This window comes from Aphis gossypii, chromosome 1, assembly GCF_020184175.1.
Source record: "Aphis gossypii isolate Hap1 chromosome 1, ASM2018417v2, whole genome shotgun sequence".
NCBI classification, from domain to species: domain Eukaryota; kingdom Metazoa; phylum Arthropoda; class Insecta; order Hemiptera; family Aphididae; genus Aphis; species Aphis gossypii.
This window is the reverse complement of record NC_065530.1, coordinates 61,043,353-61,066,122: the sequence shown is the minus strand read 5'-3', so window position 1 is coordinate 61,066,122 and position 22,770 is coordinate 61,043,353.

Below are 22,770 nucleotides of genomic sequence, written 5' to 3'. Positions count from 1 at the left end.
TGGTGAACATAAAATATAATATTATTGTCTCCCACCATTCACGTTTCGATGAGTTCTGTACCGTCGTCGTCTTTTCCAAAGTCAACTGATGACACTTACGAATTAGATGTCATCAATCTGATCGACTTGTATAGGGGACGTGGGTACATCCAATTTTCTCCAAAATCCCAATGCCACGTGCCTGTTCACAAAGATATAAGAGAGATAAGGAATGATTTCTACATTTTCTTTCGAACAATCAGTCCAATTCGAATGCTTCAATTGTTATGTATAAAAAGAAAGAAACAATAATGTGTCTATAGACCAAGTTATCTAAAAATATACCAAATTAGAATTAATATTTATTGAACGTGGTTTAGCTTCAGGGAACTAATAAATAACGTTGACGAGATTTGCAGAGCATATAATAATAATAAATTATCGTAGTATTATTTTATTGCTAAATAGTATATTATTATGGCTTGAGAGTTGCAACCATTATCGTAAATCGATTCCAAATCGTGTACAAAGTGTCCATGTCGTAATCGATCCTTATCGAAAATTAAGAAGTCCGAGGTATTATAGTTTTATTGAATCTGTTTGTTTTTCATATATTTATATTTTAAACACATAACAATTTTCTATTAATTTATATAGGTTACACTGGTCACAGGTATCAATAATATGGTTATATTGACACTTCGGTATGTTTTGGATCGTAATTAAAATAGAAATATTATGTTGGCGAGTGAGAATTTTTTTTCAACATTGGCATCTATATATTATAATTATCAGTAACATATATATATATATAGTAATACCTATACTCGGCGAAAGGCAAATGTGGCTATCATTAATGTTTCACGTTTTTAATTTAATTAAAAAAAATTTTTTCTTCGTTTTTGTGAAGTCTACAACATTAAAAAATATAAAAACACTAGTTAATTACGTATGTACTAAGTATGTACCAAACTATATACACGTAGTAGAATATACAATGTGACGTCAAACAATCGAAGTACCTACGACGACTAAAAATCGTGTTAATATTGTATAATATAAAATGTTATAAATCATTTTTACTTTCGGAAAATTTTGGCCGGTATAGAAATATAAAATACAGTAATTACACAGTGTTTTGGTTTGGTATTGGGACGTTACTCTCGATTTATAATTTATGAAATTTATGCAGAACACTCAATGCAAATATTAATAATATACTGACAAAGCTATCGAATAACGACGTTGTTTACTCACTTGAAACCTTATTATGATATGTTTTGAATCAACATAGTACGGTAAAATATTACAAGTTTTTAAACGATGTTTATAATAGTATTTTATTAGGTACCTCCATGTACATTATGTATTTATGAGAAGAGGAAGGCGGTACTATTTATTATGCTGCTGCAATACGCGAAAATAGGCGTTCGATTTAAAAAAAAAAAAAAAAAATCAAATAATGTTTTACCAGACGTCGTTGCGGATAGCGGATGATGTATTATTATTCGTTAACAAATGTAATGGATTAGCGGTTTATCACGACTCTATATTGCGTTTGTTAAAATCGCGCGGGGTAACGCTAAATTACAATATATTTGACGGTCGTTATTATATTGTATACCTATCATTGTAGTTAAGCATTTTTTTTCAGCAATATATCGCAATAAATAAAACCAATTGTGCTACTCGAATTGTACCCGATTTGTGGAAACATGTTTAATAATATGATATGCGGTTGCCGGATAATAGCAATAATAAAATAATAATAAAAAATATTTTCAATATAATATTATGAAAAATATCGTGGCATCCGGGCCACTCCCTCCGGACTTTGTTCATTCGGTAACGTCAGCCGTCATAAAGGCGACGGGTGCGCAATATGTTCACCTTTTACATTTGCATACGTATAGCGTGTACCCCATCAATGCAGTCGCGTAATGAATCAAAAATTATACTCAAAGACACACGCGCTGCATCGTCTATCCGGTCATTTGATAATACAAAGCGCTTTGAATGAAATCAACAACGTCACGACCCCAACACAATAATAATAATATATTACAATATTATACTACACTCGTGTCCGCGACAAAAATGCAGCTGAACGCATCGTTCGAGAAACGCTGGCATATTATAATATATAATAATATTAATATCACATACTAAATTCGTCGTGCTCTAAATATTATGTATGCATTAAAATTACATATTATTGATTATATATTTATCAAGCCAAATGATTTAGCAGAAAAACCAAATGGCATTATATAATTATTTTGTTATTAATTTTTGACACTGAAACGTTATCGCGAATTAAATTTTTTTTTAATAATATAATATAGTTACGAAAAAAAATATTTTTTACAATTTTGTCGACCGGAAATTGAAACTGATATCAAAAATTTAAAATACACAGTGTCAAAAGATGGCTATGACAGGGAGTACCTATACATACAACTAATAATAATATTATTTTAAATTTTAGACTGGTAAAATAAAAACTAATTTAATATTTTTATAGGAGTCTTTTCATCAAATAAAAATGTTCTTACCATTTTATCTTGCTTATTATACCATGTTACTTTGTAGTATTTTTAACGATTTTTTTTTTCAATTAATACGTTCTAAAATTAAAATATTTAAGTTGCTTTATGAATAATTAAAAAAAAAAAGTACATAAATAAAAATACCCCATTGGTATGTACGGACACGCGTACCTACTCCAAAATCTTTGGAGGGTCGTGATGCGAGACACTAAAGCAAAGACGATAAAGTGCCAATATTGTAAAGGTATTGCAGATTTGATGAACTCATTATTTTATTATTATTATTATTGTTAAAATAATGCTGTAGAATACTAAATGATTTGTTTAAATTAATTACCAAATAATATAGACATCAAAACGCACAAGAGTATGACAAAAGAGGGGGCGCTTATATTGCACTTTGTTATTTTTAATTGTTCGGATAAATAATTTCCTTATCAACGAATGTTATACATTCGTAACACATTACACAACTCGTCTACAAAAAGTGCACTTAAAACAGTTCACATAGTATTGTATTTACGTAGCGTGTTTTACACATGGAATGCGTTTTTAATACATAATTTAATAATATTTTGTGTGCTAAAGCGTTTCTGTTTAATCGTACAATATATTGACCTACTTTATAAATTATTTAAAAACTATTAATAAAATATTTGGTTTGTTCCAATAAAACGCATTGATAATTTTTATTTTAATAGTTTTTGAACGATTACGAATCGTATTGCAATATTAACATACCAATAACGTATGCAAATTATATATTTACTCAAAAGGATTAAATTTAGCCGGGCAAAGTCGATTTACAACGTAGTTAATTCACAATAATAATTATATATCGTCTACCTATGCGATCATACAAAACCGATTAAACCAAAGAACTTTGAGTATCGTCATTCTAAAATTAATATTCAATAGTAGGTATTTATGGTACGCGATGGGGTCGTGAAAAAGGGATTTCATTCGATAATTTATTATCATTTTCCTTTATTTAATATAATTGTGGAATTATGCTGTAGACTACTGCGATACACGAATTTTATACATATTATTATTAAGCATCGATTTCGAGGATAAAAGTAAATATATTACTATTGGTCATGAATGTACAATAATTTTGATGCATACAGATATTTGTTATATCCTTATAGTAAATTGAAATCAAATATTTGGTTTGCCAACTGAAGGCAGTCAAAACATGATTATTGTAATATTATTAACAATAGCTTTATTCATTAGTCATTACTCATTATACTATAATATAGTATATGTAGTTTTATAATCGTTTTTGGATTGCTTGATAATTTATGTTTTTAGGACGTATTTATATCGTACTTTGGATATATTATGAACAAAAAATTTAGATATTAATACACAATTAAAAATTATAATAACCATTAATAATATTGTAAGATGCAATGCTGTTATACCTACATTTATGTATATTAATATTGTGCATACCTATTATGAAAAAATTGAAATATTTTAATTGAATTATATCTTTTAAATTCTTACAAAAAAAAAAAAAAAACGTATATGCGTTGTACATATTTTGTAAAAAATTTTGTTTTGAATAAATTTTAAATTATTAACATACGCAGCCATTGTAATAAAATAAAATATTATATTTTAACTTTGAAATTATAATAATATTATTATGTACCAATTATATACAAGCATGCGATGTTGTTGGATCTAAAATAATAATAGGCTGCTAAAGACGTAATTAATTTTATGAACAAATTTAATAAAATTAATAGTTGTTTTTCAATTATGAGTGTACATTTTAAAGTCTCAATTTTGTTTTACGATTATAATAAAAAGAAAAATACGACATTATTTGTATCAAACATTTTCCAAAATAATTCAACTGTGTTAATTGCGATTCGTTTAAAAACCACACTCTTACACGTCATATATGTATATAAATAAATACAATAAATGGTAACTACATAGTTAAAAAAGTGAATGTTAAATATTTTTAAACTTTTAATCGCATAATTACCTAGTATATGTTATAATTTAATAATATACCTGGTATATATTTTACTTGGGTTTAATTATGTTGTTACATTCGTTTTCTTAATCTTAAAATTGGCAATTGAGTCACAACGTTAATATTAGTTTGCGTGTCGCTGTTAACAGTTGGAGTCCAATGTATAATATTTGAAGGTATATATTATATACTTTCATTTAACTATACGCATAATAATTTTTACATACGATAATATTTTTTCAAGTCCATTATTTATCAATAAGTGATAATTTTTAAAATGTGTACACAACCATGCACATTAAAAAGTAGCACAGTTTGTTTCTCTTTGATTGTAACTACCTATTGAATAATATACTTTTAAATACATATTTTTTAAACTGTATAATTTTATAATTTTGTTAATTTTTACTTGCAATTTTTTATATCGTAAACATCGTATGTTTTATACTAGATTAATTATTTCATCTTAAAAAATGAATTGCATTTCGTTTATTATAATATTTATAAGCACACAAAAACAACTTTCTACTATAATATTTTCTAGGTGTAATTATATTTTCACATTTATTTTAAATTAATAAAATTAATTATTGAAAATAATTTAATAACTCAAATATAATTTAATGGTTTAGTAACTTTGTTTATAAACTAAATACCTAATAATAATAATTACGCCCAATTATATGACTTTATAAAGATTAATTAAATAAAAATATAAATATGAATTATATTTTTCAACTACTTAATATTAAGTACTTAATTAATTATAGAATAGTGTAAATTATATATCCTATTATTAAGTCGAATATAATTTTTTTTTTTTTGTTGTTGTTATATTGAAGTGTAATTTTTGAAATGATCTAATAAAATAAGTACATTTTATACATTTTAATTTCATTTTATTCACTCGTATCATAATGCCTAGTTGAATAGTCGAACTGTTTTTAAATCTGACTACCGTGTATATAACGCAATATAGGTATATTTTTTATATTTTTATTATATTTTATTTTATTTTATTTATTATTTTGTTATTATTATTACATCTAAATATTATGTGTTCGTGATTTATTAGACAATACTAGCCTCTGTCGATTCGTATTAGTATCTTAAATTAAATTAATTTTGTTTATATTTTAATAGCAATATTCTATTTCAATATATAGCCACATAATGTATATTCACAGTATCTACCTACTAACTAGTGTTGTATCTCATAATAACTAAGTACTAAACTTCATAATCGAGCGTTTAAGTTACTATAACCTGTCAATATCTTATTCCGTTGGCACACGAGTTGTCCATACATAATACACTGTTTCAATTACAATTTATTTTATAATGTCTAACAATCGTTAGACATTAATCATTGTACCTACACTTTAAGAAAACAATTTTTTTCTCGGAAGATCGACAGCAGCAATTTGTATTTATTTTTCTCCAAAACTCCCATCATACAAGGACCATCATTGGCCTTGTAAACCAGACAGTGTGAATCAAACTTATAATAATATGATAATAATGTTACCTATGTTATATTATGTTGACACATTTTAAACATGATTAATGAAGAAAAAAAGATAGTGCAAGTAAATCTAATTTTTGCATCATGTTTCGTGTAATAATCTTATAATATAATATAATATAATACATCGTTTAGCAAGAAAAATACAAAATTTATTATAGATTAATACAACAGTACATTGTATTTAATTTTAAAATAGGTTAATAACCAGTTATTGAAGTCTTAACAGATGATGAAAAATACAAAACAAAAAAAAAAAATTCTTCTCGTTTTAGTTCAATCTTGAACGACCCTTTCGTAATATAATTATCATTGTTATAAAATTGTTGTGTTACGTTGAATAAGCAATGACAATGTAATGGCATATTATTATAACGTTATTTTTCGAAACACTCCGAAATTTGTACAAACAAAATATAATAGACAAATAAAATATAATCAAATGACTCATCGTTGTTTACACCTTTATTCGTAATCAATCACTATACACCCATTGATTACGGATTCTTCATTTTACGGATTTTATAAAAAGTTACAAATGCACCTGTACCTGTACGGTCATTAAGTCGATTTTACCGAATTCATTCAACTCTTCGTTTATAATCAACTAATACACAATAAACCATATGACATGTAGGTATAATAATAATTTAACCCGATCCTGACAGTTAGTATTTTTTAGGAACATAATATAACATTTTTATCCAATTATATTATTTTATTGCTCTTTAGTCCCATTTCATTTTTGTAATTCAAATTAATGGACAAAACACGTTTTTCAATTGTCGTTTTCTTTTGTAGAGTTCCAGCATTCATCACTGTTTGTCTACAATAATAATTTTATTTCGCTATTGTATTAATATTTTACTCACCGATAATCAAAAATCATAGTTATGTTTAACTGACATTTCACTCGTTGGAATAGTTAAATCATGTATAATTTATTGTATAGATTCCTAATATAACAAAGCATTTTAAACAACGCAAGTAATAAAACGATAATTTATAACGAAAGTTAATAATTAAGGTATTTAATTCAAATATAGTAAGAGAGTATTATGTAATATGATTTACGAATCAAATTTACAATGTAAAAGTTTAAGAAACTTTACAACATTAAAAAACTCATTGATTTTAAAATCATTTATATGTCTTAAATCACAGGTACATACAATATACGTTCTCTACACTTGATAGTATATTTTAATATAATATGATTAAACACCATGTCACAATTTGACGTAAATTTGTTGTCACAAAATGTAATTTGCCAAAAACCAATCAAAAATATTTCAATATAAAATAATATTCTACCACAATGTTTAGTTTTTGACTCTTAATTTAAATATCGATCAAACGCCAGCATTATCACATAAAATATTTAATCTGTTATAAGTATGTTAAATTGCTTGAATCAGGAACGCGTGCAATTATTAGTGAACGTCGAGAAAATCGCTGTGCAATACAGAAGACGCGGCGTCCTTTATAAATTATGCGTGCCTGGCTAAGAAAACTACTGACGCGGAAACTCGATTTTGTATCGTTCGCTGACAGACTATTATACATTTATATTTTGTCGTTTTAATGAATCTATAATATCAAATTAAAGTGTGCGGATCGAGGAAACGCAATGTACGTCTAAGACGTTTGACGAACGTGGTCGGCGCCCAGAAACGTGAGGGTCATTACTCGTTACGACGTCCAAACGTGGACCGCACCGCATCTTTCTGTGGTCCAGACAACGCAGGAGGATGTTAACACGTCTTTAGCACCCCCAGACTTGAAAATCTGATGAGGTGTTAAAGCCCTCGTTACGAACAACAAATTTGGCTGTGCGAATCGGTTAAAATATAACATTATGTCACTATTCGTTTTCGATCTCAACGATTTCTCGAGTCAAGCAAGCGTCATTTTAGCGAGAGTAAAACAGAGATGATTTTTGCTGACGGTGACAGTACACGCTAGTATATTATTTATATGCGTTTTCTGAACGACGAAAACCTCTAGGTACTGCAGCCCCGTCGTGTTCGTGTATGGGTCGTGGGTGGTTTATTATTTATTTCGATTTTTCGACAAAGAGTGTTGTAGGTAAAATTCCGTGTGTTTGCTAGCGACGGTGTGTGCGCGTGTGTGTGTGTGCATACGAGTCGGAGCCAAGACAAACATGTTAACAAATTAAACAACTACCGGACGTCGTCGTAAAGAGCCGTCCTGAACAAATATAACATCGATTTATGCGTGTATATGTTCTTTTTTTATTTCCCTTCCCCACTCGAGAGGCGGCGGACAGGGTTCCCTTTGTGGGCCGGGCGCATACACCGAATATTCGGTTTCAAAGCAAATCGACGGAGAGAAAAAACAACAGAAACACTACGCTGCCAACTCACAATGATGCAGTTGAGACGGCGTCGACGACTAATACCATACAACGTGTATACAGATAGAGTAGGTGCCTATTATACTCGACACTGTACCGCAGTGCATCGCCCGCCGAAGCACTATATATTATAAAATATACATTTTATTCGATATACGATGTGATGATGCACAACACATTGTATTATGTGCTCAGCGCCGCAATTACATAGGTACAATGTATAGTTTCTCGCCCACGCGCCCGGAAAATGAAAAATACATTTGTCGACCGATCCGTGGAGGGCCGAGGCCAACGGTTCTGTGTAAACAGACGTGACTCACGCGTTCGCGTGTATTTGATTTCGTCTCTCGCACCGACGACGACTGACGAGCGGCGGCTGCAACGCACAAAATCGGTACCTAACCTACCTGTGTCGGTCGTGTAATATTTAGGACGTGCATGTCTCTAAAATGGAATGTACACACGTCATGAGTATCTGCTAATTGCTAAACGCACAACGAGTTCGAGAGCAGCTGCAGTGGTCCGTTCGCGAACAGTTTGCAATCGTGCCGCCTGTATGTGCGCTATTATTTCGATTTTCTTTTTTAAACCGATTTATTATATCAAATCAATACGGTTCATGATAAGTCGACTTAAAATGGTTAGATCGTCACATTATTATATTATGTACATTTATATATATATATCGCACGCCGGTCTATCGTGGTTTGGTCGACATGTCACGTGTCGTGAGTGACTACTCAATGACTTACAGTTTTTACCTTTGTAACTGGTTATACATGAATATAATGTATGGTATTGGTTTTTTTTTTTTGACCGAAATAGACGGTAAAATTACCGTACACATACGATGCGATGTTGAAATTAATTGTATTTTGAAAAAAAATAAAGAATCGTTCATAAATCGTAAAGAGAGGTAGGGAAATAGTATACATATTTTATCATAGTTTGTTGAGTATGGATAATTTGGTGTTAAAAAAATACCTAAATCGTACTTAACTTTTTTTTTTAATTTATAAAATGATTAATAATAATGTATATTATATTATTATTCAATAATTGGAACAATAATATTTTTTATCTGATAATAAAATATAACATATTATTGATTTATAATCAATTATATAAAATAGTAGGTAGTAGTACTATACCCACGTTGAATCATATTGGTTTAAACTTTTTAGCAGTAATACTTTGATGTTGATGTTGTATTCTAAATAAAGATAAACAATTGTTTATAAATATTTGGTTTATTAGATATTTTATTGTAAGGGTTTGGGAAAATATTACAAATATTTGAATTCAATAGATCGAATTTGATAACTTTCTGTATAGTGAATTGGCCTGTAGTCCCTAAATCAAACGAAACAAATTAAATAAAACGTTTTATTCTTTGTTTTTAGTGAGAAAAAAATGAAGATTTATTATTATAATCATATTTTGTGATATGTTATTATATACAAAATAATATGTAAATATGTTTGAGTATAAGCAGCGTGTACATTTAATTGCCAACAGCAAACGCCTTGATACGATGACGGGCCTTCGTATAATGTCTTCGGGAAATTTAAACGTTACTACAACTCAGTGTTTCCACGTTTATTTAAATCTACTCATCTGTGATTGGTGAACTTCTTGAACGTAAATAATTCGTTAAACATTAAGTGAATACTGTGTTGAAAGGTTACGTGGGATACTATATAATATTATATAATATTATGCTGTACAGTGTTTATTCAAACAATAATTTATTCCATTTTATTTGACGCTTATAAAAACAATGTGAAATAATAATAGTAATAATTGTGCGTATAAATTCAGACAGAGAAAATAATTGGTTTTGTGTAAATTACCGTTTTATACCAAAATCGAATTTGAATATTAAGAATGTATGGATTTGGAAAACGTTTTAAGAATATAAACATTTATTTTATTCCAATACATATATATTATACATTATACACGTCCTGTCTTTGTGTCACTTCAAATAAATACTATATTTCACTATTGACTCCGGACAATGATGATGTACACGGCGTATATGAAGAAAAAAGTCTAATTAAAAAAAATATATATATTATTTAATCTTCTGTCATTCGAGTAGTGCGTCACATGATTGGCCGGATATAAACGTGTATTTTTATTTTTTATTTCCATTGCTCGTCTATCAACGAGACATATTTGACGGGTTCCAACGAAATCTCAGTCGTCCAAATATTTAATTATAATATAAACGCAACGCATAATGTTTCGACACATGACCGGAATAAAGAATGGGGCCAAAAAGCGTGTCATTAAAGTTTTTCGACGAATTTAATTTAAATTTATTTCCAACGTCATATTGTTTACCGTCTAACTACGGTTAAGAAAAATACATGTAAAATCCAGTTGTTATTTATTTGATGTGTTCTTGAAGATTCTAATCGTAGGTATACGATTGCGATTACAATATATTATTATATACTTGCGTGGGCCAAATAGATTAATTTATTGATCAAAAAAAAAAACGAATTTTAATTTCATCGTAACTATATTGACAAGAAAATATTTAAGCACCTCGTAAACCTGCGAATTTATTATGTCTCTTTATTGATCTCACCTCGGTAATTTAAAACTGTCTTAAATATATGGAGAAAACCAATATCATAAATTGATAAACGTGTTGGGAATCGTATTTGTATGATATTTTATGTAAAATAGAAGAATACAAATATATTTGATGTAGACAAACTACCAAAAAATAACAATTTTTGAACTGACAAAGGTTTAAAAACGTCGTTATAATATAAATTTAATGGTCCATCGTTCAAAAACGAGTGTTATTTAGTTAAGAAGCATAATGGAAATTTGATATATTTTGCAATTTGGTACGCCATGCAATAATGTATTTCGTACGAAGTTCAAAATTTATAACCAACTATAACATACAATTGTAACGTTTTGTAGGTATTCTTAAAACACGTGTAGATGAATAATAACATAGATCATCGATTTCCGGATCCAATTAATCATTGTTACGTGTGTATAACAACACCACGAAATAGTGTCTAAACACGAAAATATCTCGAGAAACCAGTTTCGTTATTTTAGAGTAATCCCAGACGGTTTTTACTTTATTTGTACAAAATACCATATCGTACATAATAAAACATTCAAAACAATGTCCGACGGAACAACGTAAACCGTAGACATATAATTCACTAGTCTTGTACAAAATCGTTTGGATGGAATTTATATTAAAGAATATCCAATGGTTTAACGTTAATTTAAATAACTACAGTCGTAACTCATAATCGTCTATTCGTACTAAAGTCACTGTTAAGAAAAACTATATAGTACCTACCTCATTTATTCTGTCGAATCTAATATTTAGACTAAACTTCTCATACTCGATCATTTTTAAAGTCTACGTTTATAGCAAGTCTCGAAGAATTCAACGATCATTTTGTTGTGTCGACAAACAGGTGATTTTTGATTTTATTTGTAAATATATGTATGTGCTTAAACAAAAATAATACATTTTGCGTTACTACATCCATCTTTTAACTTGATATTTTGTTCGACTGAGAGCAGATGACTGTTACTTCTTATACGTCATACAACAGTGATGACGTTTTTCACAAAGTAATTTAAAATATTATACACTTTCGATTTATTTAACAGTCAATCATGCAACGAACATTTTTATATACAATGTGTATACATACAATTTTAGGACCCTTGTCACAAAAATAATATTAAAAATGATCGTCAGAGAACGACGTAAAACAAAAATATGGTCGAAAGTCTCTTGGGAGAACAAGGGATTTGGTTTACAGCTATAGTCGTCTTTTTCATATCGAAAGCCGCGTGTTATCATTAATAAAATATAAGCCCATGTACTCATCATGACAGTACTTGGCTGTTGAGAGGACAATGAAACTAATATTATTTCATGGTTGGATTTTATCGATTTGGTACGTAATATAAAATATATACATTTCAGTATAATTTACTACTCGGAGCATTCATATTGTTCATTTTATCAAATGTGAAGTATGAAAATCGAATGATTTTTTATTCCATTGTATTATATTATCGTATCTTGTTATGTATTTTTTTTTTTTTTTAATACTAATATTACGTGAACAATAACAATGCGTTTTCAGTACACTATTTTATATGCAGGCCAGGTAGATAGGTAGGTAGTGAACTTATTTCAAAAAACTATAATAATCGACTTACAGTTGTAATTGTTATATTTTTGCATAACTCATTATTTTTTATAGAAGGGTCGGCTGAACGGAACTATAATAAAACAGACGGTAACCCTCTGGTAATAAGCTAGTGTGATAACTGTTAAATAATATTGTTAAAAAAATATGTACATTAATTATTATTATACCACAATGTAGAAAAATATAAATTATTACAAAAGTAGAAACTTAGTAATATATCATGCGTAAATATTTTATAGTATGGCCAATTATTAAATAGTATAATATCCAGTGGGTAGTGGAAAAACACGTGTTATACTATGTATAATAGGTACCCGCTGAGAGGCACACACCATTCCAGACCGTAATCATTTATATTGTATTAATTCTAGCTATATTGCAAGTTGAATAAATCGAACGGCAGCATACATTTCCGATTTGAAACAATATCAAACAGTGGTGCTTATATGTTATTTTGAGCATAACATTAATTCTGGAAATATCAATGAATTAATACAATAACGATAATTTTTTCTTAGAGTTATAAATAATAATAATAACTATTATTATTATTGTTCTCATCATTGATTAAAATAATATTATATTTTGTTTACCGATTTGGCGATTTTTCTTTGCCATAGTATAATTTCGAGTACATTTTTAATAATGGAAAATGGTTGTAATTTAGTACATACTTCGCGAACAAACAATGTTATAGCTATATTGGATTATGATTGAGGACTTGCTTTCGTTTCAGTTATTAGAGTACATTTTAATGTTTCGTTAAATTTTATTTTTGTGTATCGCAGGTAGTTTATTTTAATAATTTTATTAATATTATGTTTTAACTTCAAACTTTGATAATAAAGGCGCTAGCATAAAAATATTCATTACTCCGTAGTTACATAAAATATTAATAATTTATATTCGTTCGATCAAAAAATAAAATAAAACTATGGACATCGCAATTATGAAAATATTATGTATACTAAAATATATTAATTAATTTTCGCACTATAACAAAATCTTTAATATCGATCGTTCATAAACGCTCCATGTTTCGATTAAAGCTAGACGCGTGAAATGACTCGTTCAATATCAATTATTCTATGCAACAACATGGTGGTATAACATTATTTGCAGTAAATATAATATTATTATTACATAAATAGATAATGCGAAAAACTGTCGTGTTAGAAATCATTGAGTAAGTAAGATCGACGGAGACGATGGACGTATGTTGTACCTTTAATATGGATTTTAATGAAGTTTTAGTAGGCGATAAACCGTTTTTTTTTCTTATAAATATTATAAAGTGTTACCTACATAGTACTTAATTTTTAAATGCGCAACGAATTTCAACGACAATATTTTAAGCGGCTTGTGAAAAATTCTGTTTTTGATTGTATTCGTTAATAACACTCTCTCTCGCATACCCATAAAAATATAAAGATTATAACAACCGCCCACATTGTCGACAAACGAAAAATAACGCATGTGGTCCCACAGTGCACCCGGGCGATTCGACCATAACACACATTGTGCAGACTGTACAGTACAACAATATATTATGATCGTTGCCAAGAAATTTTGTCGGCGGACAAACACGTATGCGATTAATAATTACCGCAGTAGATTTATTAACATTAAGAATAATATTTGGAATGTGTTAAGAACTAAGAAGTGGCCAAAACGTTTCCTATAACGTCGTGTTGTATAATGAAATATAATGTGCTTTTGACCATGTATGGATAATATAATAATAGTTATCCATTGGTATTAATCCATTAACTAAAACACGAAATGACTCTATGTGACCATTGAATCGTATGTCTAAAAAACAGTTCCCACATATCGTATTATATATTTTAGTCTCGTGTAAGTGAATAATATATTTAATAAGTTATAATAAATAATAATTTTAGTTCTTAAAGTTTAAAGCCAAATATAAAAAAGTATCAACTCAACACAGTTACAAATTAATAAGTGAATACTTTTAATCTAACTACTATGTTTCATGTCATAGTTCGATTTTATGACTTTCAGATATTTTTTAAAAAATATTAAAATGTTTTGTTAAAATGCATATTTATCTTTTCTGATTGCAAATGCTCATGACATTACCTACTGGCTTAGGTGATTTCACGTTTGTGTCAACTAAATCATTCAATTTAAGAATTAATATTATATGGTATACCAAATGTGATTTAACAATAATTAAATGATCAATTTAACATTTTAACTACATATATGGTGTGTATGTATACGATTTCGCATTATTTGTAAAATTAACCGGAAAAAGCTAAGATAATAAAGTAATTATATAATCATATTTTACAAGTTAAGTTAAAAAGTTTATTCGAGAAAAAAATGTTAATTTTGACTACCTACATTTACATTGTTCAGTTCGTATTTATACAATGGGTAAAATATTTTTAGATAAAGTCCTTTTTGATGATTTTTTAGTATTTATTATCATGATCGTCATGCTGAATATATACTTGTGAATTTGAAATATTCTTATTGGAAGTGTTTTGTTTATAACTTACACGCCAAGTATATTATTATTACAGTATATACAGACAAATGCCATTTTGTGTAGTATTACGATTTACTATAATAACGATGGCGTTGTGATGGTTGTAATTTAACAACAATAACAATGATTCCTTGAATTATTAATTATTTTTGGTCACGAGTGCATTCCAAATTTTAAAACTTTTTTTACTCCACTGTATAATTTCATAATATTATATACACTAATACTTTAGTTTTTACTACGGTTGGTTATTATTCTCCATTGTGCGTTTCGAACCACCTGTCTTACCCGGTTGGTCGGCTGCTAAGTTCCGGTCCCCGGGGTGCTGGCTTTGATATTGATATGCGACGACGAGTCACTGCAGTCGAAAACAGTTTCGTCGACCCTTGGTTACCGGCCTAAAATAATTTTCGAATGTTAACGAAAATTTATTGTTCGTCCAATAAATTATATTTTAAACAATCTTTCCAATTATGATTTATGGGTGGCCTGTAAATTAATTTTTTTTTTAATTTCTACCGAAAATTGTTTATGTAAATAGTAGTACGGTGACCGGACGTAATTTTAATAGTCAATATACTGTATACTGATCATTGATCAACCCACTTGAACACGCCTTACTGGATTTTGTTATTGTTTATGGCTTTTTTTTTAATTAGATAATATTTTATACTTTGTTTTAATATCGTATCAGTACCTACAATAAACACTGAAATATTCATAATTTATTAAAAATAAAAATATTCACTTTTAGTTTTAAATTATTATTTTAAATTAATGTGTTGCACTGTAAATTCTGACGTAATCAGTTGACTAAATATTACATACTTACATAGGACACATTTATATTATTTGTATACAATTTAATAATCGTCTATACATCATACGTAGTTTGTAATATCGTTTCTATACTTGAGAGTAATGATATAACATGTCAATTTGAATGTCATGTATAATTTTTTAATTAATGAATATTGTGATTTGGTGCCACACTGTCGCATTATAATTTTATGATAAATTAAATTCACTGAAATATCATTATTCATTAAGTATGACAGAATTCTTCCAAAAAAGTTTTAATTATAAAATACTATTATTAATAGATTTCAACGAAACCGATAAATTATATTATTTTATAATTTGTTTCAGATTATTGCAACAAATTAATACGCATTATGTTCTGAACTTAACCAAAATCGAAGGCTATTTTCATAATTTTTAATATTTCGTCCGTATAAATAAAATTCATTTAATTTCACTGCTGGCGACGACTCGTTGATTCACTTCACATTTACTTTAAAGTGTAAAAATAAATATAAACGTATGAAAATACTTCTTCGTTTCCATTTATATAGCCCATAAAACCGTTTTGGAAAACAGTTATTTTTGCGTACGTCTGCTACCGCCTAGGTCTATAATAAGCTAACAAACGTTCCAGGCAAATGTATTACAATACACTCGTATTTAAATTTACTGCAAAGCATATCCGATCTTTTGGAGACCGGAACTCAGAACTTCTGCTTGCCGCAGGAAACCCCACGTTCATTCGCGTCCTTCTTAACCACATCCTTCGTATTCCCTATAACCATAACTGCAGTATGTGTAATATCCTCTTACGCACACAAACACACTTACACATGGCTCGGCATTTAATACTTCATTCGCGACAATATCGTTACACAACCGGCTTAATCCTGTGTGCGAAATTTTATTTCGTTTTTATATTACCGTATAACTGCAACAGACGCAATATAATTTTATTCCTGACATGCAAATATTATATGTCAATATTATAATACTATATACGAACCATGTATACGCTGCGTACCGGTGTCAGGTGTCCAATTGAAGTTTAATTAAAGCGTATAATATTAGGTCATATTATTATTCGAGGCATTGATTTATGTTGGGCTCGCGAAGGTTTATTAGCAGCTGGTAATAATTTAGTGTCACTGAGAAACTTTTAATTCGTTTTCAAGAGCCAAAAGTTGCCTTAATGAACGCAGTCTCGAATTCCCCCAAAGAAATTTAAAACTTTTTGATCGATCTTTGTTCGGTAAATTATTACTCTTCCTCCTCATCGCAGCAACCCTTCCTCTACTCCACTACTAACCACACTGTATCGCAATCGACCAAGCTTTTTTTTTTACCACGAAATGTGCATGCCGAAAAGTAAATGTCTTATCTTTTTTTGTTTCATTTTCAAAAAACGTCCCATAACTCTTTATCAGCAACCCTTTTTGTCTTCGGTAGGCATGCCGTTTCCCCTACGACAATATTTATAGCGTGCTCCATACCGCCACACTGTATATGTATATATACCTATTTCGTATCCGATCTTGTTCAATTTCCGAACTTTAATAATGAATCTACAGAATATAAATTCGTCTCCGGCATGGTTAGATACTGTTTAAAGTTCGGAAAGTCAGCACATTGAAATCGAAAGTGCTGCAGAACTATAAAACAACATCAACCGTATCTGTAACAATAATATTGTTAAACGTTGAGTTATTTTCAATATAAAAATAATACGATTTATACGATTTTTATGAAACGTTTTCTACTTCATTTTGTTCTGTTGAATATATTATTATTATAAAATATAGATTAGTAATCTGAATAATATTATTTTTTTTAAACAGCTATAAAGTCTATGAACAAACAATTCAAAGTTATTAATATATTTACAATTCGCTTAAATAAATTTATTATTATTTATTATTATTATTTTTTTTTAAATAGTTTTAAAATAGTTTTAGAAAACTTATAAATACCAATCGAAAAAATATATTTTTGTGTTTGTATTGTGGTAAACACTGAAACTAACAACAACGAAATGTTTATACTTTGTTTAATCAAAGTTGTATGAAATGTGCGCTCTTCTACAATATAACATCAATATTATAATATTGTTTTTAATCATTTAGATACTAAAAAAATAATATTCTGAAATGTTTTAACTTTCAAGATTTGTCTCTAAAGAAAACAAATTTATAATAATATTTGCAATAATAGATACTGTTCGTGATTAATTCGATTTGAGTAGATGAAATAAAATTAAAATTTGTTTCAGTAACATAATTAAACAATCTTCCGACTGTTGTGATTGAATACATATATACATTATACTAATATACTCGTAATATTATTATTAATTTGTGTGGTATGTACCAGGAGAAAGAACTATTTTATTTATTATTATTTTTTTATTTTTTGTTTTTTGTTCCTCTCGCACTCTGACACCATACGGGGATGTGGAAATTAATGTACGTAGTCTAAATAAATTAGCATTTTCGACAAAGTAGTTTTGTACACTTTATAAAATAAAATACGTGTTTGTTATCTCCCATAAAATCACAAACAGAATACGTTATTAAATCAATGCAAGGTGTTGGGAACGGTTGTTACCTTACCAAAATGCAGTCAATGACAATTTATATTGACCGTCACCGCAGGTAAAAGGTACTATTAAAGTTATCGTTAGGGTGAATTATTGTTACATAAACATTAATAACACAGATTTAATGATAACTGAAGATTTTCTTCAAAGATATATTTTTTTCTTCAATGGAGTTGATATATATTGGCTGTTGAGCTGTTCATGTACGGAAACCTGCTACCTCTCGGGATTTGACTTCTAATCATTAACTTACTCTTATCGTGGGTCATAAAACACTGATAAGAGAAATTGGTATAGATCGGTCTCCAGGGACAAACCCCAAAACAATCAACTGTACGATTAGAGAACATTTCGCTCCTACAAACTATCTTGTTTGTATATAAATGAAGCTTATTATAATTTCTCTTTGAATAATACAAATTAGATACAATATTATTATTGCAATACGTAGTTTGACATCATATGCATACAACAACTTTAATGCTACAGCACTACCATGTTAGATTGGAAGTTACCAATGTTTAACGAATCGATGAGGTTAAAGTAAATCACAATAAAATCTGTTTAATGACAGTAAGATAGTATTAAAAAAAAAAAACTGTACAATAATGAGATACTACATGTATTACAAGTGTTTATTATTTACTTAATTTATAATTTAAAAAAAAAATAAGAATTATGGTTGTATAGATATTTAAATAATTTGTTGTTATAAAAAAATGATAAATTTGTGCTTTTTAATAAAACAGTATCTATTCACAGTACCATCGCATACTTTCTTTCGCCGTGGAATTAATAATGTGTTTTTAAAATTAATTTTATGTTGATATATGAAACTACATTAATTGTTGTAGCGAAACATTTCCATATTTGAAACAAAATATTTACAGAAATATTATTTTTTCCGTGAAATAAATCTATAATAATATTCATCCATTTTGACCTTATTTCGTATCAATTGTCAATGTTAATTAATTGTGTGAAATGATTGTATGAGATTGGTCAATTATTAATTTGAATAAAAATATCTAAATTTATTCACTACAAAAATCGGTTATTTAATTTTAATTTACAAAACTAAAATATGCATACTTTTTCAAATGCATTAAAATCCAGTATCAGACCATCACCTAATAAATGCTAAATACCTACATGTAAAGAACAATAAAGAACAATAGTTCTACATCTGGTTTTGTATTACATTTTTTTATTTATTTTTTTAATTGGTCTGCAACGATATGATAATTTTGTCCGTCTGTATTTTTTATGTTTTAAATGTATAATTTATTAACTTATATATGAATAGTAATATAAATATATATATATATTATATATGAATTATGAACTAAATACAACGTTGCCAAATATTTTATATCTAAATCAAAGCCCTCCGGACAAGCTGTGCACGCGTCTTAATAAACATTGGTTCTTTTTAATAGACGTTTAATTTAAATGTAAAAATACATTATGACTTTTTCGTAAATAAAAACAGATTTAATTTACAATTGTATATTATTTAAAGTCGCAACTAAAATTCCGGAGTCCTTTAGGCGAATATATATTTATAGGTATACAAAATATATAGATTACCCGTTACAACTATATATTAAATAACTTAAAATGTCGGTATGTTCTGTATCAGAATCCAAAACGACAAAACTTCAAACTATGTATATGGATTTTTATAATTATTATTATTTTTATTTTTTTATTTTTTTCAAAAAGCAAGTGCAATAAATATTCATGATAGTAATAATTTCCGAGTAAAAAACTTACAGTCGTAATACCCATGTACAAATTATACATATATTTTGCTGGAGCCTGGAAGTAACGCTATATTTTAGCCGGTACGTGTTAATTGAACGCCTCCATTAATTTGCGGCTATATGATTGTAATTATATAATTGTGTATACATCTATATATTATATATATAATATGCAAATTACAATATTAATATTATAACGTTCAAGATAGGTTAAAACTTCGAGTATAGACGGGAACCATGAACAATAATATCGTTATAATTGTACATAATATTATATATAAACAGAAATCTGCAACTATTTGCCTCCGAGTATATATCTTCATACCTACCAACCTTATACCTATGTTATATTATAACGTTTATTCGGTCGACAGTTGGTTTGAACATCTCGAGAAAATGTTTTATCGTGACTATTATTGTAGGTATCTATTTATTATATACCTACTGTATAACAGTCGGCATCGAAACTTGGTGGTGTCATTCCAGATATAGACTTTAGTGCACTGTCGATCGTCAAACTATATAAAACTTTTATTGTATTCGGGAAACAACAGATTATCTTACTTTCAGTTGGACACATTTCCAATAGCAGCTTTGCCCGATAGGCAACAATCGTTCTAATGCATTATTCAAATGAAATATTCAACCAAACACCGTCAGTATCATATTTTTTGTCGGATTTTTTATGCTTAACTCATTTTATCAATTTCTTCGATGTTTACAAACAGCGTAAGGTACATAATACAATGTGATAAATATGGTTATCGAGTATCAACAAAGGTTAAAATTAAATTGTAAAATGTTGTCTAATAACCATATTAAAAGTTAAAGTATTATATCTGATTTATTTTACACAATATATTTTGTTTCAACCAATAATTAAAAAAAAAAATAAAGTTCTTAAAATTTATAATATCATATGAACAAATTAATCATTTATTTTAAACAATACTCTGTGTGAAAAAAACACTTCAATATGTGAACCATTTTGTGCAACTTATATAATATAAGTACTTTATTTTATTACTCAAGAAATAAAAATAAAGTATATGTTTATAAAAACATTTTCATTTTATTAAAACACATTTATGTAAATCAATACATATTTTCACTTTGATGAAATATTGTTTTTTACTTTATTCATAGTGTTTCATTTTAGTGAAATATAAATGATTCAAAATTGATTACAGTTTTTCAAATATGATATTATATATCATTTAAAAATCAATAAAATAAATGAATGAGTTTACAAACAATACTATTATTAACCAATGTTTTTAACTTTTGTTTATATAATATTCGTTTAGTACATATATCACGTGACCTGTTATTTAAATAATGTTTTGTACTGAGATCGAAAGCACTTTTTCACTCGTCTTGCAGAATATTATATACGAATATAATCTTGATGGTAAAATATGGATTCACACTCACGTGTAGATATTATAATATTTTTTTTTTGTCTTGTATTCGTCTGACGTAAGTTATTTGTTTTTGACGTTTGACTAAGGGTCAGCGGGAAAAACGTTCGTATTTTAATCACGTATCGATTAAAGCGTTGTGGTCTGAAAAATACCAATATACGAAAGCCCGAAACGTTTCACGACCATTTCATGTAAAATAAATAATAATATACAATATATTATTATTATAATATGGCGAGATGTCGTCTCGATGGTCTTCCAGGACGACGGGCACAACAAGGCAAACCCGAAAATGTGTTCGGTTTTTTAATAATAACATACGAATCGTATGTGTGTGCACCTGTATAGTATTTCTATAAAAAATAATTTGATTCGGGAAAAAAGACAGTGACAGAGACAAAGAGAGACAAAGAATGATAACCTACACATATTACATAAGTATTAGTGCGGACGGTGTTGGTATGACGAACATCGTTGGAGTAAAAAAAGAAAAAGATGATGTCTGTAGGGGAGATGTGTGCACAGCAGATGGGCGAGCGGTGAGGGGTTGATGGTCTATTGAGGGGGGGGGGCTGAGGAGAGGGCGACCGGTCGACCGTTTGTCGGCTGTAGACGGGTTTCCGAATAGCCACGTAATTAATTTTGACAATGTGACAAAACACCAGAAGTACCTTCTTATTAAGATTCCTTTCACACTAAAATACCTCTCTATAATATGATTATATTAATATACGCCTTTACCCATACTTTGCCCTCCACACGCCGCCGCCATCGATTCCAACTGGTTTGCGGGACGCGCCGCGATGACAGTAGTCATAACGATTTCGGGAAATGTTATACCTACGACGCGCGACGGTGTGGCCATCGAAAATAATAATAATAATTATTATTATAACACTATATTATAATAATAATTTAATATATAATACCATTATAGCCGGTAACCGACCGACCGACCAACCGAACGTCACGCATATAGTAATCGAATATATTATAATATACATATTAATGAAACATCC